The following is a 17,820-nucleotide window of genomic DNA, read 5'->3' on the forward strand; positions in this document are numbered from 1 at the left end:
CGTACCAGTTCGATCTGGTACATAGACTGTACAAAAAGACGTACTGGTACGATTTCACGGGTCGGAAGTTACGAGTGGCCGTTATAGTGACTTTCACCGGTAAAACAGGTCGGAAAAACACGAGTGGGTTTCCTGGAACGCTACAAAGTCGTAAGTTGTGACTTGAAGCTGTAATTTATGATTTCAAAAGCCTGCCTGGAACGCAGCATTAGCGAAAACGACCGGATCACTCACTTCTGCTTTAATGAAGTGATCATTTCAGTACTTGTAGAAGTTGAAGAGCTGAAATGACTTGGATCGTAAAGCTGATCTTGACAATGATGATGACGACGACGACGACGACAATGATGATGATGATGATGATGGTGGTGGTGGTGGGGACAATGTTTTCCCAAAATCAACGGATGTAAAATACCCATTGAGCTCTACTTTGATTGCATTTTGCCTGGAAGAAAGTGCAGTTTGTTTTACAGTAGCTGTTTCGCATCATTCCTGCAGTCATCTACTTCTGCCTCTGTGGATTGAGGCCACATTTAAGTACCCCCAGCACAATGAAATTCAAATCTTCTGAAGGTGGTAATGTAGAGATGGGAGATGCATCGACACAATAAAAATGCTGTGCTATAATGGGTCTCTCTTGTCCGTTATTGCATCCTCTGAAAACTCACTGACATTTTCGTAAATGTCACCGATTTACATCACTCTCGGAGGACCACTTCAGCTGGTGGTGTTCATGGGTAATTAGACAACATCCACCATGTGCACCTCAGCTCTCGGGGAGGAAGAGCAGGCGGAAGGGACAGGAACAAAGTGGAACCGAGTGGTAGCCTATAAAGAGGAGGAAAAAGGGGTTTAAAGAAACGGGGTGAGAGAATATCATTGAATATCAATACAATAAACACACACGGCCCTCCAGAGCGAAACCTTTGTCCTGGCAGCAGGGTGTAGGGATTTGAAGAGTTGCCATTCATACTGCTGACCTTTTTACAGCCTTGTATTCCTGTCTGTTTAGGTTTCCAAAACACCAGAAGCACCCTTCTGCTTCCCATTCACCCAGTCGCCCTTTTGACCTCGGCCTACACTGTTTCCACAAGGTGAATGAGTAAAAGTATGGACTTTATACTATTTCATCAGGGAATCCGAGTCAAAACACAAGAACAGCAGCATACCTAAACTGCTAAGCACTGCGAACATGTCAAGCTAAATGACGTGCATTAAGGAACATTAAAAACATTTGTCCTAAGTGTGAAGATCGAGCATGAGAGTGTCAGTTGCAGGATAGCACCACCCCTAAATCAACCTTTCCCTTTTGTTTTGGCCTCTGTCGACTGGTGTGGTTAACTAGGCCTCTGAATGAGACCCTCATGCTTAACCTTTATGTCCTCTCCTAATCAGGCACAATAGGTATTTGTTCTCCATGGGAGGTCAGGCCTGATCACACAAACACTGAATACATGTCCTACCCCACAGATCTATTACTGTAATTGTTGGCTTACATGTGAACCAACTCTGGTGGTTCTTTACATTCACACACACATGCAAATCCCAGGTTGAACTGACCCACTGCACAACAAAAAGCTTTTAACTGTGTTTCAGTTACGTCTTGTTTACAAAACTCGCTATGCAAACTGACAGCAAGCTAGCACAGGTGTCTGTGCGTAACTGCTGCCTGCTCAAAACATCGTCCATCAGATAGAGGAAACACGTATTCAAGCAAAATGATTGGGTGTGTATGGGTGTTTCTGTGTAGGAGGGGGGTGGTGACAAAGCTTTTTTTTTTTTTTTTTCTTTTCGTGGGAGCCTCTTCAACTGACCTCATGTTGACACCGCAGGCTGTACTACTGTCAGTGTGCTTATTTTCTCAAGGGTCCCGAGCTGTGTGGCTCTCTGCTTTGTCAGGGCTTTCTAGCCAAGATACTAATCTGTCTTCCATCAAGATTGCAGTCAGGCTTTTCTTTTGTTTGGCTTGAACCATGTGGCCACTGGGGAAAGGCTTCCTGGGTATTATCTCCATTCCAGGATATTCTCAGCCTTTCCTTGAGATACAGTATCAAAACAACACATTATACAGCTGCGCCGCACCCTCTTCCTCAAATCTGTGCTGCTGATGCCACTACTACTGCACCCCTCGATCTCTATTCGCAGTTCCTATCTCATCACTCTCCTTGGTGCATTTTTTCATCAGTAATTCCATTGTGCTAGGGTGAGTGAAGATATCTGAAGCACTCACTTGGTCACAAACACGCCGATGAAACGACAGGGTGGGTGAAACATAAACCTGTTAGATGACAGGCTGGTGTCACCCCTCCCCAGGCGGTTGCCCTTTGGCTTTTGGTGACCATTGTTTGCCTCTGTTCCCAGGCACTGACATCTGGTGACAATGGCCATGGCGGGAAAGAGGCAAGTGAGTGCACACATGCACAAATCCCTACATACAAACGCACATACATTACACACACTTACAGACATTAGAAAAACAAACAAACAAGGGTGCGTACCAAACTGGAACAGGCAAAAATGAATGATAACACATAAACACAATCACATTTGCAGGCAATTACAGACACTCCCCGAGGCATGGGAAGGGCGAGATACAGAGTGACACTTACACACACCCACACCCACCCACACACACACACACAGGGGGTGCATGCAGAGCAATACAAAATAATGTATACACAAGTCAGACGAGTAAATGCTTATTAAGAGTTTAAGGGATAAAACACATTCAGTACACACAAATACACAGTCATGCACCTTTGGTCCCAGTTGAAGGGGGAAAGTTAGACAGCTGGACAGAATGGGGAAAAGCACACATCCAACATGTCCTTTCTCTGCTGTCACTGGCACCAGCAACAACCCACCAGTAACAATATTGTTTGCTTCAGGTGTCGTGCTAACCTGTCATTTATCCACAGGGGCCTCAGACTGCTGTCTCTGTGTCTCTGCTGCTCCCCCGGAGGTGTGGCACCACACTCCCCTAAAACATTAGCACAACCCCCCCCCCCCTTGCAGCCATCCACTTCTACCCCGTGTCTCTGATGTGGGATGCTGCCAAATTAGCAAGGGGGGCCTTGGGGCGATGTGTCTCCTCTGAAAATTAGAGAGGAGAGCAGAGGCAGACCGGAGAGAGGGTATGGGGCAGAGAGAGAGAAAGAGGAAAAGAAAGAAAGAGAGAGAGAGAGAAAAATGTGCGTATGTGTGTGTGAAAGAGAGAGAGAGACAGAGAGGACTGCAGGTTCAAAGAACTAATGACCTGCATAGGAGGGGCAGAGTACTGGGAGTAATGTAGGGGGGGAGTCGGTGGAGAATTAGGACAAGAAAGAGACATGACCTCATCCCTCCTGCTTGTTTAGCCTGATCAGACCAGAAAGTAGCACAATGACATTCAGTCTCACAAAATACGTGGCAATAGAAACTAATGTGGTGACAAGAAGCCCCCCTTCAATAAATACCGTGTTAACATAGTCTTTTTTAAGGAAATGCATTTGCATCATCCATTGTCTCAAGTCACTACTGACTCCAAACCATGCTGCATCTCTTTTGTGGAGCAGTTCATATAGTTAAGCAGAGCAAAGCCATATGAAATTGGATTATGAAACTCTCTCCATTTTGGACTCTCTGATTGTGTCTCTTCATTCAAAGGTCATAAGATAACTTATTTGGTCAATGGCTTTTGAGTCTCAAACTTTACCAAAGTCCAACTTTACTCCGTGCATTGAATTCACTTCAGAGGGCAACAGCAATTAAAATGAAAAGATTTCTGTGCTGCTATAAATGCTGCTCTTATTGGGCCCTAAAGCCAATTCATTTTATGATGTATCAAGTAATAAAATGTCTAAAGGACAAAATCCAACAGCGTATTATTTTCCATGTCAATACCTCATCCAGACTTCTCTATACCCTGTGCACTCCAGGTCACAAATATGAACTTAATGTTGTATTTATATCAATGGACCATGTGGGCGAGTATCAATTTATCAAGGGTCTGTACATGAGAGTTGTAAAAGTATAGAGACTATCACTAGAAGTATTCCTAAAGTGTTGCAAAAGTTCAGAATCCAAATTTGAAACAGATTTCTCTTTTGTTGGTGAAGACATGACACTACAAGTATCATTGGAGCTGCATTTGGGCAGTACATAGGCTTGGCATTACCTGATATTTCTTTGTTCAGATGTGGACTTTTTTTTTTTTTTTTTTTACGTTTGTACATTCAAATATCAGCAACTGCATTTCATTCTTTTCCATCTATAGATAAAAGTAGCAATCTAAAAAAATTAGATGATCCTTAAAAAACATCAAGTCCTGACAGGCAAAACCACAAGCATGACTTTGGTCTTCAGCACATATAAAAAAGCAGGCACAATTACACACACACGCACACACGCACGCACGCACGCACGCACGCACGCACACACACACACACACACACACACACCTGCTCATCTTTCATGTAGCTATTCACAAGTATCTTCAGCCCCAGGAGACACCACGGTGAGATGACTGTGTGCTCTCAGAAAAGCTGTTGGGGAGGTGTGAAGAGTAGCTGGAGGGGAGGAAGAAAGCAACAAGGAGAAGAGATGCTGTGGGAATCCTCCCTCTGTCGTTTTTTCACGCCGGCTTCCTGTTGTCACTGCTCCCATTTCCTGTCCCAGAGGAACTCCTCTATTCTTCAGCACGCACATCCCGTAATTCTCCTCTTTGTTTGTGTTTATCTCCCATGCCTCGGCCACTAAACACAATTTTATTTTGGGTGGTCTGTGGTATTTCAGTCTGAATTCATGAGTAACAAACAGACAATTCTTAGTTTCTTTGTGAGGAGACGTTTTGTTTTGAAGAAGCACATGTGTTAAGTTTGATCTCCCTCTTGTTAAAATCGCTGTCATGTTTAGCAGTCAAAGAGCCTCCATATGCACATGACTGATCTGATTAGATCAACACACTGAAAGATGTAAATCCCCCTATCTTCCCTTCACCTGCCTGCCTCTGTTCCTCTGTCTGTTCTTTCTCTGTCTGCCTCTGTTTTTGGTGTTTTTTTTTAGTTTCCCAGTTACCCCCTCCCCTCCTCCGGGCTCTGTCTGCAAATCTTCCCCTCCTTCTCCCCTCTGTGGTTTTCTGTCTGTCTGTCTCTTTTCTGAGAGGCAGGGGGAGGCAGGGGGAGGCGGGTGTGGGGGGGGGGGGGGGGGGGTACAGTCTGGCTGGGGATGCTGCCTGCTGGAGGAGCAGTAACCTTTCTTTAGGTCCTCGCTGATTTCATTATTTTCATTATTGGGTGACTTCCACCGTGGCAATCCCATTAGGATAAGACGGGGCCCAGCAGGAGAGGGCGTGCTGCCTGAGGTATCGGGTGTATGTGTGTATGTGTGTGTGTGTGTATGTGAGTTTATGGTGTGGGTGTCCTGCAGGATAAGAGACTAAACTTATAAGCATGGATATATGTTCACCGGGATCGTCAGGGGGTCTAAATTGTCTTAGTTGTGAATGCCTGTTCAACTTTAATAGCTCTTTATATTATTGATCAAAAAGATGAACCTCAATATGCCATAACTTCGACAGACTTCACACTACGGAGTTCAATCGGGCACCACAGATACAGTTTGCTGACTATTCACAAGATTTTCCCATTAAATCAGCATCACAGCCATGTTGCTCTGTGATGTGGCCAGAGATTTACAAAGGTGACAGGTGATCAATTTGGCATTCATTAAATTTTGCTATGATCTAATTAATCCTACACATGCAATAATATAACGGAAAAAAGAAATTCATATTACAGTAAACACAAGCATTAAACATGAAACCATTGCTAGTTTCATATTTCCATCGTTTCAACACTAATTGTGGAAGTATTGGATTTAATATCAAGTTTTTACATGAGCAAAACTGTAACTGCCGTGATAAGAAAAAGAAACATCAGTGAAATCACACAAATACTGTACCTTCAACTCCTGCTGCAGGATAACAAGAAAATCTTAAGTTTTGAATTCCCATGTATTCCATGATTTGCATGTGTAATATGAAGTGCTAACTTCTAACTTCAAACAGTCAGAGTCATTGAAAACATTTCTATGGTAGGGTGGGACCTTTAAGGGAAATACTGCAACAGCATGCAAGTACCCCCTGCCAACTCTCATCTTAAGAAGCCAGTTAAGAGCCAGTGTGGATCAGGTATGTTTTCTTTTAGCGCCTGTGTCCATGAATCACTGCACGTTGATTCAGTGGCTTTAGTGGAACTGATGTTTATATTATACTGTAATTACTGCAAGAACAGCGGCAAAGACGTGATCTCTGCCAGTGGCTCAACGGGTCACACACACAAAAAAAGAGGGCAGAGAGGGACACACAATGCACTATATATACATACACTTGATATGGCTCCAGGTGAAAGGTCTTTGGGTTAAGTGGATAGCACTGGTCCTAATGTATGTGACCGGGTGTCAGTCTAATCCAATTAACATGAATGAACTTTCACCTGGAGGCACCAGATCACACACTTGTTTTTCAGGGCAGTGTTATATAGCACGCTGTATACACTGCACTGGTGGTGTACTATGTGAGTTTCAACTGGGTAGTGTTGTCTCAAATCAAACACCGTGCTGTTGTGCGCTCACTGGAAATTATGATCGCATCGTTCCACAGTGACTATCAAGGCAAGGCAATTTTATTTGTAAAACCTGTTTTTATAAACAGTTCATCTCAAAGGGCTTTACACGGCATCATGACAACATCCTCTGCCCTTAGATCCTCACATCCACTGAAGAAAAACTCCCAAGAAAACAAGGGAAAAAATTGGAGAAAGCTCAGGTTGAGCAACAGAGGAAGGATCCCTCACCCAGGACGGACAGACGTGCAATAGATGTTGTTACAGACAAGACAGCAACCCTCACATTGGCCTCTTTGCACCCATGACATAAAAATAAACATTTCACCTTCCTATACCTGCTGTTACATGTATCGTGGATATAAGGCTATTAGCACTGACCTCCTTCCTCAGTAGGTTGACAAAGCGCTGGTGGCCCCTCCACTTCTGCTATGTGGCCAAGATGGCTACTGTTGAGGGTGAGAAGTGTCCAGTGATTCACACTCAACTTTAGTAGTGCACTGCATGTTGCCACACTTGTAAGTGTGGACACACTTATTCACTCAAAGCAGCAAATGTAAGTATGGGACCGCGTGAACTGAAGCACAGCCTTTGTGATTTATTTTCTCTCATCTCATGATGATCTCATGTTAACCCATATTTCTTTGGTGATGTTCTACTGAAAAAGATCTTATTACTCAGAGCTGTTGCCTCTAAATGAATCTATGAGCAATGTCTATTATTGTTTTCAGTAAAACAAAGCTCATTTCTCACTAGGCTATCATTTTACAGCCACATCCCTTTGCTTACTTGCGTCTCTGATGAGGCTCAGAGGGCGCAGAGGAGCGTAATAGCCAATAAATCATCATGAAAGTGAGGGGGTGTGAACCTCAGTGGCCTCCTTACAACATCATCATCTGGAGCGGGAGCCATACTCCCGCCTTGCACTCATCACCCTGACAGCTTAAACGCCCCATTTAGTGCCCTTTCTGTGGGATGTCTGTGCATGTGCGTCTGTGTGCAAAGGGAGCAGGGGTGGAAGAAGGATTGAGGGGCCGCATTTCAACATAAGGGAATGAAAACACATATGTACTGTACCCTATATAAGTACATGGACACATTCAACACAATAAATGGCACCACTGCTGCAGAGTCACAGATACATATACACATTCACATGTAGCCACCTGGCCTCATGCCCCCAAACACACTCCTACAGCTGCTAAATCCTTATGACTCTAATACTCTGATGTTGCTGTCAGCAAAATAAATGACCGCAATGCCACAAATTTGGTATTACAGGATGCTTGGGTCACGCAAGTGATGATCAGAGGAAATGTATGTGCAGTGTTAGCTGTGGTGCCCAATCTCCAATCTGATTTCTGGCAAAGTCTGACTAAACATACAAACAGGATAGAAAAGACTGGAGGGACTGCACACGGATAAAAGCTCAATAATGAAATTAGGGATGAGACAGCAACATGCTGTTTGTTATCCTCTTGGTAACCATGGAGATTAAGATCAAGTGTCATCACTACACACACACACACACACACACACACATAGACTTCCTTGAATGATCCTCTTGAGGATCTCCTCCCGACAATTCCCTATATTCCGTAAACCTCAACCAAGAGCGCTGTATGTGAAATCTGAATCCTTATTCAAATCCCAGCTTAATCTTAACTTCAAACTTAATCAAAACCCCAAGCTCCAGCTACAGAAACTAGTGAAGAGGTGGGCCACAGAAATGAGCCTTCACATTTAAATGAATGTGAAGATTTAAATTTCCATCAGACCCTCAGAAAAACAGAAGGACTTGAACATTAAGACACAAACGCTGCTGATTACTGGGTGACTCATCCTGTTTTTCAAAATAAACGAACAATTCAAAGTCTTGAGTGCAGTTATGGCTTGCTCTGCAGCAGCTGGATGTGACTCATGAAAAAACACTGTCTGAGGTTGCTAAAACACTCTTGGGGTTTGGTTTCACAAAGCTGCACAAATCAGTCCAGTATCTAAACAACATAAAAAAACTGTGATGTCACAGAGTCGCTCCAAAGGACGACCCAACTCAGCATTTCCCCCCAGCTCTGTGGAGCTTTTTTGCTTATTGTTTTGGTCCCATGGCTGTTTTTAGCTCTGATAAACACACTGCTACCTGTTGAGCATAGAATGGCTTATGTACACAATTAGCTGCTGAACATTTAACAGTTTCAGAGGTACCTTTTTCTCTCCGCAGCTGGTGGAGACCAAAACAGAACTAAAAAAAGAGTGAATACTGGATAAACAATCATCAGCATTAACGATCAAACAGGTCTTGTTGGATTAAAATTCCACTCGCTAGAACAACATTATACTGCTCTGTAGCATACACCTTTACCGTTAGAATAAGTAAGCCTTCTGGAGCTCTTTAGGAAACACTGTATCTATGATTGCTCGCTGTGAGCACACAGACTGGTTCTATCAGACAGAACCAACAGCATCATAGCTAATGCAGCTTGTCTGATTCTGACCACAACATATACAGTAGTTGTCAAGACTTTTCACATCCACTGAAACCATGGAGAAACAGGGACGTCTGGTCGCCATTAACAAGATGAGACTGTTCAGTTGTTCACACCAGTGAGAAGAGCAATCACACCTGAAAACACCTGAGCAGTCATGCACACTGTCCACTGTGCAGACTGTCTACTCCTCCACTTGTCTAACCTCCCGTCCCCATGTTTTTGAACAGAGTCTTTTAAAGTTTTTGAACAGAGTCTTTTAAACGCTGTAGGCTCGGTTTATTTTTTAAATGTCCATTGGCTTTAATGGCTGTAATGTCATTGCACTGAGCTCATCGAGACAGGCTCCTTGTATTTGTTGAAATAATAAAGTTATCTTTACTCAAGTCAGTTTAAGTTATATGAAATGTACTTTACAGCTAAGATACTTTAGCTGGGCCTGCAGTGAGGTGGAGGCCCAAACGAACAATGGGATCCACAGAGAAAGCGTGGTGGAGAGGGTCCTCCAACCTCCACAGCCAAAACTAGGTCTTCCATTCACTGAGCTGTTCTCCACAGACAATGGGGGCTGGATGGGGGTGAGCGAGTGAATGAGCGAGTGAGTTAGCCAGGACTTGACGGGCATGTTGAGATTGCTGGTACCAGGCAAGCACATGCATACATTCTTTCTTTACATTCAAGATGTATGCACATGAGTGCTTTGTTTTTGTTTTGTTTTGTTGAGAGGAACCGATCTACATAAGCTACATAAGCTTTACACACAAGTACACACTCATGCCCATAGACACAGACTGAAAGAGCCCCTGTAGCTGCAACCAAGTTATGGGTTCTCTGCAGTTTAAATATGTCGGGCCTATTGAACATCTGTGCTTTATCAAATGCAACGGGCTCTCCTTTATTCATCTTGCACTCTTATAGCTTGTGAATGGTGATTTGATGTCTATTGTTCAGCCCTCTGGTCATGAACCCTGCTCTGTGATATTTTACTCCCAGGGAGTCTTTTTTTTAAAGTGGAATGGGCCTTTAGTATTGCATTTCCATGGCTGATTACATGTCAGATGTCACCTTTTTTTTCACTCTTTCATGCATTTGTATTCTCATTGGACATTAAAATGAGTTATGAGTGAAGCTATGGCTGTCACCAGGGAGACCCCTTTTCTCTTTGCATCATGTTTGATATTCAAATGTACAAATCTTAATCCACTGTTTGGTGAAAATGACTTTGGTGAGAAGTTATTGCTCTGTTGAATAATTCAAACATTATCTTTTCAGGGGGGTGTCTGGTCTTTTTTTCCCCAAAAAGTCTGGTCAGAAACAATGAGCTATGTGAACAATTTTGGCCAGTCAATCGGCAACTCCCAGGCAAACACAGCCGGTCATTGTGTGCCAGTGAGATGGGAGAGACTGAGAAGAAAGAAGAGGGGGAAAAGTTGATATTTTATACTGGGTGAGTGAGAGGAGGGGTGAGCTGAGCTGAACTGAGCCAGCCACAGAGGGAAAGAACTGAAAAAATGACTTTCTTTCTTTCTTTCTTTCTCTGGATGGTGAGGGATGGGAGGACAACAGTTAGATAGACAGAAAGAGGTGGGATCTCCTCAACCTTAAAGAAAATCTTGAATTCTGTCCCTCGTTTGCAGGCTTCCCTATCCCTCCTCGTGGTTATGTGTGTGTGTGTGTGTTTGTAGAAAAGAAATGGGGAGGCTATCCCCCTCCTTAGACAAAGGGCGCAGATGGCTGGCCCTCCTCAGCTTTGGGGTGGGGTGGTGCGAGCAGACGCCTGCAACGGAGCGCCGTGCCCTCCCATGGAGTTCATTTCAGTTCCCCACTGAAAGAGACGGCAGACAGGGGGGCCCTACTTATAACAAGAAGGGCTTAGAGACCCCCTTCAACACCCCAACGCCCCCTCACCACTGGCCCATGACCCTTGCTCCTCACCAGGTCACATGCACAGTTACAAAGGTGGGAGGAATGCCAAAGCAGAGGAGGGAACATGAGAGAGCCAGACTGAGACCACAACTGTGCCATAAAAACTGGACAGTTTAAGGAGAAACAGAAACTCTTTTATGTTGTACTGTAAGAGAGATATGGGAGCTAATGAGTAAAACATACTGTGAATTTTACTACCTTCCCTTGCCTTGAAGAGGTTCTTTATTTATGTGGCTGGATCAACTTGACTGCAAATTTAGCTGAAAACCTTGATAGAAGTTGCAGGCATTTTCAACTGAAGTGAATAGATGTTACTTAACCCAACTATAAATGTTGTTATTTCACGTTTAGTTTACTTATTTGTCAAATTTGTGAGCTAACTAGCCTATTTGTTGGTTTGGTTATTTGCTATTGCAATTGTTGGCATTAACAGCTTTTTAATTACCAGCCTAAAAGAAGTGCTCGTTTAACCTCAAGCTTTATTTCTTCACTCACCAAGAGCTGTGTCCACTTTTGGAAAGCCTCTCCTCTTGCTTTGCATCTTTTTCCATCACTCCCTTTCTTCAACCTAAGTTAGCATGCTAACAAGCTAGCCCCAGCCTGGTCAGCCACAGTGGCATCTTGTCTACACTGAAAGCCTGCTCAGAGGTCACTGATAACCTCTATCTTGTAAACCCAATGATAGTTGAAGCTCCTGGTCAGACTGGTGAGTAAACAGCTGTAATGCTGTTAATGATGGCTATATTGCCATACCAACACTTACAAATGGCTACTTTACAGTAAAAGGCACATAGGCCTAACTAAGAAACTAGTTGGACGACCAGTAGGCTACTACAGTATTTTGCAGATATTTCAGCACATGTATGCATGTAGGTTGGCTTCGCTGCACCAGTCCAGAAATAGTTCCAACTCCCTGTTAAACAGCAAAGTGTTGCATGAGGTTTTTATTTTTATTTTTTTATCATCAGAGGAATCAAGCTTCTGATCAAAATCTTGAAATATTATGTAATTTAAAGCAGAAGTAAGCGGAATGTTTCAAAAAATTAAAATTAAAAACACTACTGAGCAGCCACTAAACACTACCTAGAAAAATAGAAAACACAACGCTCAGGACATGAAGCTGTAGAAATACATGTTTATTGTTCACTGTAGGCTAAATGCATGTTGCAAAACAAAAAACCTGTGCATTTACACTGTAGCACTTCTCTCCTTCCCTTTCTTTCACCCTCCTCCTTCCCTCCCCACATTCATTTCATCCCCTTTTCCTTCCTTCTTCTTTTTTCTTCCCAGTTCATCCCTCCCTCCCTCATCCTTTCTTCCTTCACCCTGTCGTCTCTCATCTTCTCCTCTTGCAAAACAAAAAACCTGTGCATTTAGCACTTGTACATAGTAAAAAAAAGAAGTACAAAAACCAGAAATCCTGTGCATTTACACGTAGCACTTGTACAGTACAAAGACAAACAGTAATCTTGTGCATTTAGCACTTGTATGCCTACGTAAAAAATAAAGTAGGCCTACAAAAATATAGAAATGAGAAGTGCATTACTCAGCCACAGCATCATTTCTCTGTACTGGGTCAGGCCACAGGACTTCATCCTGAACTGACTTACAGTATATGTGCCCTCACATCATTTGACACAAGTGTGATCAATTTTGAGTTGTTGTGTTCAACCGGTGAAACTTGTGCTTTACTTGTGTTTGACTTTTGCCACCTGTGCTCAGCATTATGCAACACAGGTGCATCACAATGAAAATGTGTTGGTAAGTTGTGTCTAAACAGGTGAAAAGTGCTGATGGTTTTGCCAAAAGAGTGACTGATTCAATCAGTGAGTTCAGGCAACTGAGAATTTGGTTCAGACAACAGGGTTTAGTGTTTTAGCAATTGAGAAAAACTGTAATATAAGTCTTAAATAGTTCTATCTTCCGACAGCAATCACTTATATAGAGTGTTTGGTCTGAAACACGGGTCTGTCAGTCACTCTGCTCTGCTGTAAGCCGAGGAGAAAACGTCTTGTATACCTCCTTGTATCTTACAACCTTTATCCAATGAGGAGAGAGAACAGCATAAAGGGGCGGTCCTCTCTGTGTGTGCAGTCAAGAGATGCGCGTGAATGTGGTGACGTAGGGACGAGGGCGGGGACTGCTAACTCCATCGGCTGACAAAAAGTTAGCCAAAACCACCGGATCGCTTACTTCTGCTTTACTGTAATGTGTCTTAGGTAAAATCTCAAGTAATTCAGACAACATGCCAAAAACAACGAAGAAAAAAGATCAAATAGCTACTATCTCAAATAGCTTATTTCTTACCTTTTGAGGAAGTTCTTTTATTTTTTTTATTTTTTGCATCTCATGATGATTGTGACACGGACTCATGTTCATGTCACAATAATCATCCCTCCTTAATTTGACCCAAGTTATCGGCCTTGTTTTCTTAATTTAACCTACTTCAGATAGCTTGTTCTTCCTTTAGAAGATCTCTCAGGTCCTTCAGGATAACACGGTAAAACTGTTTCAACTTGCCTGATTAGCAGTGAGCCACTCCAGCTCATGTTTAGGCTACACCAAAACACGAAAACATACATTGTCTACTTTCCCTAAGCAGGGTTTGATTAAGGACAGAATTCGTTGAGAGATAATCTGCAGGTGATTATCTGTGGTAGTGAAGAAGAGAGCCGATGCACATTCATAATTCCTATGTAATACACAGCACTTAGTCCCTTTGACCCAATGACCCATATCCTGTCTTGTAGAAGGGGGAGCCTATATTGTGATACTGAAAGGCTTACAATGGCTTATCTGGAGGGACCTCAGGCACAGTGAGGCGCTTGTCAGCCCACTCCTCATCCAGAGGGATTTGACCACAATGTGTGCATTATAATGGGTAGTGGGATGTATGTAGGCTTCAGCAGCTGTCCCATACACTGTACAGAAAGTATAGTGGTTGTGTGTGTGTGTGTGTGTGTGTTAATGGAGGAAGAAAGGGTAGGAGGGAGGGCTGTTTGCAAGTCTAAGTGTGTGGTTAATAAAGACTGAAAGGGCGGGAGAATATTGTTTGCTAGTCAAAGGGGGCATGCATTGTGTGGCATATATGGTGTAAGAGTGTGCCTGTGGGCATCTACATAAGTGTGTGTGTGTATGTGAAATATATAAAAATGAGGAAATTCTAAGTGCTCACATGTGCGTTGTGAATTTACTGAAAACATGTTGAAAGCTAAGTGTACATGTAGAGTGTGTGTATGTGTGTGTGTGTCTGGCCTAAACCAACTCCTGGTGAGATGCAAGGACATGCACATACATATTAAACATTTAGGCGTAGACCCAGGTGATGATTATTTGCAATTCTGAGTACTGTATACAGGCTACTACACAGTATGTGCGCATTGGTGTGTGTTTGTCTGAGAATGTGTGTGTGTGTTGCAGACCGCGAGGGATAAAGCACAGATTGTAGTCAAGGCTGTGAGCATGAAAACACTGTGTGTAATTGGAATGAGGGAGTAGTGTGTAAGAAAAGGTTTTGTGTTGCAGTTGTACAGTGTGTGTGTGTGAGTGAGAATGTGTGTGTATACAGCGCCAGAGTGTAGGGTTACAGTGCGTAGGGGTGGAGCCCTCGTTACTAGCTGGTGAATGGAGGTCAGTGTGACTCTGAATAGCAGGGACGAGAGAGGACAACATGACAGATAGAGGATGAACCAACAACTACCATTCCTCTCCTCCCTTCCCCCTTTGGACACTCCACTCCCTCCATCTCCAGCCACAGCCATGTTGTAAAGTAGCATGGGGACCTGTGCTACAACCACTAATAGTTCAATTACTGTGTAACTGTTAAATATGAATATATGCGTAACCTGATGAGTGAATAGCAGGACAAATTGATTCATAGCTTTTTAGTACTAGAATCACTCTGCAGTGCAGTATTGTGACGCAACAGCTTAAGGAAAAGTAATTTTTTTGCTGCTGCTGTTGTAATGGACAAAAGATTAAGCACTAGTAGTTGCACAAAGAAGATTTGGTGGTTTAACGCTAAATGTAGACTACATGACCAAATGTTGAAAAATATATAACCTAACACCCCCTTTTAGGCAGTACACAGCAGTGACCCTGGATGTTTGACACCAGTGCTAAACAGGTCAACATCCCTACTGACCCGTGACACTCCTTCACACCTGCCTGTGTGGGTCATTGGCTGCTCAGGTAAAGGGTGAACAGACACAGGGACTGGTCGGATGTGTGTCAGGAGCCTGATCCTACATCAAACAGCGCAGCTTTTTGTGTGAAAGTGATGTTGGTCTCTTCAGCAAATTAAGATGATTTCCCCTGTGGGAAGCATGAAATTGGGCAAATTCTGCCAGCGAATGTGATTACCATAATTTTTCCCATCACATTCACATGATTCACAATGAATGTTGCATATTTTGTGCTTTTAATTTTAATTTTAGAGGGTAATAATTAACATCTTTCCTGCTCTCTTTCTCTCTTTTCTTTTTTTTTTTTTTTTTAAATGACGTCTGCTGTCTGGGAAAACAGCCGACATTCTATGTATTTCTATTACCACTGTGATCTCAGGCCATATATTTCTTGCATCATGAGTCTCTCCACATCCGTTCAACATCAGGGTAATATACATGCAAATGTAGTGAGGAGGAAAATTGATTCTGATGCATTATATTCACTTTTAAGTGTTTGGCTGTCAAAAGAGATATCCACCATTTGAAAAGTGATCACTACAGACCTCATTTTGGTAAACCACTTGGATGCCTACATCTTCTGACTGAAACATTTCAATATGCAGTTTACCTAAAATGCAAAGCACTTTTCAGTGTGCTGTCTCTCTTCTGAGCCATCTCTTTTACTTCTATACCATTCTGCCTCTCACATTTCAAGTAGGAGCTCAAATTCCTCGACAGCATGAAGATATAGCTGAGCAGAAAGTTTATCTTGATCCATATTCTCCTCTCTCTGCAGTCCTCCAGCTTTTCTCCACATCTCATGTCTCTCCTCTGTGCCCTTTATCCCCTCCATCCACCTCTCTCTCCTTTTTTTTCTCTTCCCCGCCCTGGCAGAGACATGGTCACTGAGGAGTCACACTTCTGTTTCTCCTCCCTCCTCCCTTCAAAATCTCCCACTGTGGTTGTTGTTGCCATCCAAATCTCAGCTGGCAGACTATGGAGAGAGCAGGAGAGGCAGACAGAAAGACATATAGACTTCTGCCACCCCCCTGACCCTCCTCACCTCACCATCCCCCACTATTGTTGCTGTTGTCACCCCTCTGAATCTCTGCTGCAAGCTACAGAAAGATATGGAGAGACCGAGAGGGAAGGTGGAGGGAACGGGAGGTTTGGGAGACTTCGCAACAGGGGGATAGTTCTCAGGACGGCAGGAAATTACCCATGTTGTTTTTCAGTAATCCTTTTTTAATATCAGGTTTGGGACCACGGGGTGGGAGAGGATAAGAAGGCAGAAGTGGGGAGAGAGAGAGAGAGAGAGACAGAGACAGAGAGAAAGAGAGAGAGACAAAAGAGGGATCCAGGCCAGACAAAACGATTGGCCGCTCCCAGGGGGACGATATGGTGTCTTTGTGTACATAACACACATCTCAAGTGCTGGAAATGAATAGCATTATGAGACTCACACAGTATGTCTTTTCTGTTCAGTAATACCACTGTAATGAATAACATTAATGAGTTTATGAGTTTTTCTCTTTGGAAAGTTTTTTTTTCTTTTCTTTTCTTTTCTTTTCTTTTTTCTTGCATTTACAAAGCTTATTTCTTACGACCTGGATTCCAGCAAGACAAATAAGTCACTAAATTAAATATGACAGACAACACGTCCAAATAACTCAGCCTGGAAATCCTCTCAATTGACTGGCTTCAATTTTTTTTATTATTGTTGGCTTTCCTCATTTGGCAATAATAAGCTCAAACATAAGCTGCACTTAGGGTCCTTTTCCATGAATTTCTAGCATTGTTAGCAGATACAAAAGTTGAACTAAATGTTTAATATCAGAAATAAAATGAGCAGTGAAAGGTGTCACCTATCATGTATGATTTTGATACTTATGTGGATATACAGTATGTGGTTGACAGGGACCCCTCTGGAGGCTGAGGGCCTTTATGCATCTATTCATACTGCAGTTTAATGTCATCTTGATATGACACTTTTTTATAGTAGCCAACACATTCATTTTATACATGTTCCTTCCCTGCACCCTTGGAATAACCCGGTCCTCTGTATTGATTGGCCATGTGATGTCATCTTCATCTAACGCTTCATCTTCTTCATAAGTCACAAAAGTCGACAAACACAGTGTCCCGTTACTAATATTGCACAAATAATCATGATACTGATTGTCTTTATTGAACGTGCTTGTCATACTGGTGTAAAACCTGAGTGAGTCCTTGGTCAAAGTGGCTGAACCTCCTTTAACGTCAATCATCTCAAACAAACACTTCCACTAACTGCTTATCACAATGTTCAGGAACAAATATGGAGGATTCTTTGCCTGCAGCTCTACCACTGTAAGTTATTGTCTGATTGGGCCGCTCCACAAAGCGACCTTACCATGTTATAGTTTGGAAAGCCAGGGTTACGTTAAGTCTTGAAGAGCAAACTTTTTGGGAACAATGGCTGTGTCAGGGGTCACATCCTTCTTCGTATGATGGTCTGGTCTATGGAGGATTTACACTGTGCATCACCAGCTGTGTCCACCATTACCATTGTGTTGCAAAGTGAGGGTCCTATCACCTAGCAACCAGACAACACACAGGCCTAACATTTTTTCACAAAAAGTGGAGGTTTGTTGTAGGCCT

This window comes from Trachurus trachurus, assembly GCF_905171665.1.
Source record: "Trachurus trachurus genome assembly, chromosome: 1".
NCBI classification, from domain to species: Eukaryota; Metazoa; Chordata; class Actinopteri; order Carangiformes; family Carangidae; genus Trachurus; species Trachurus trachurus.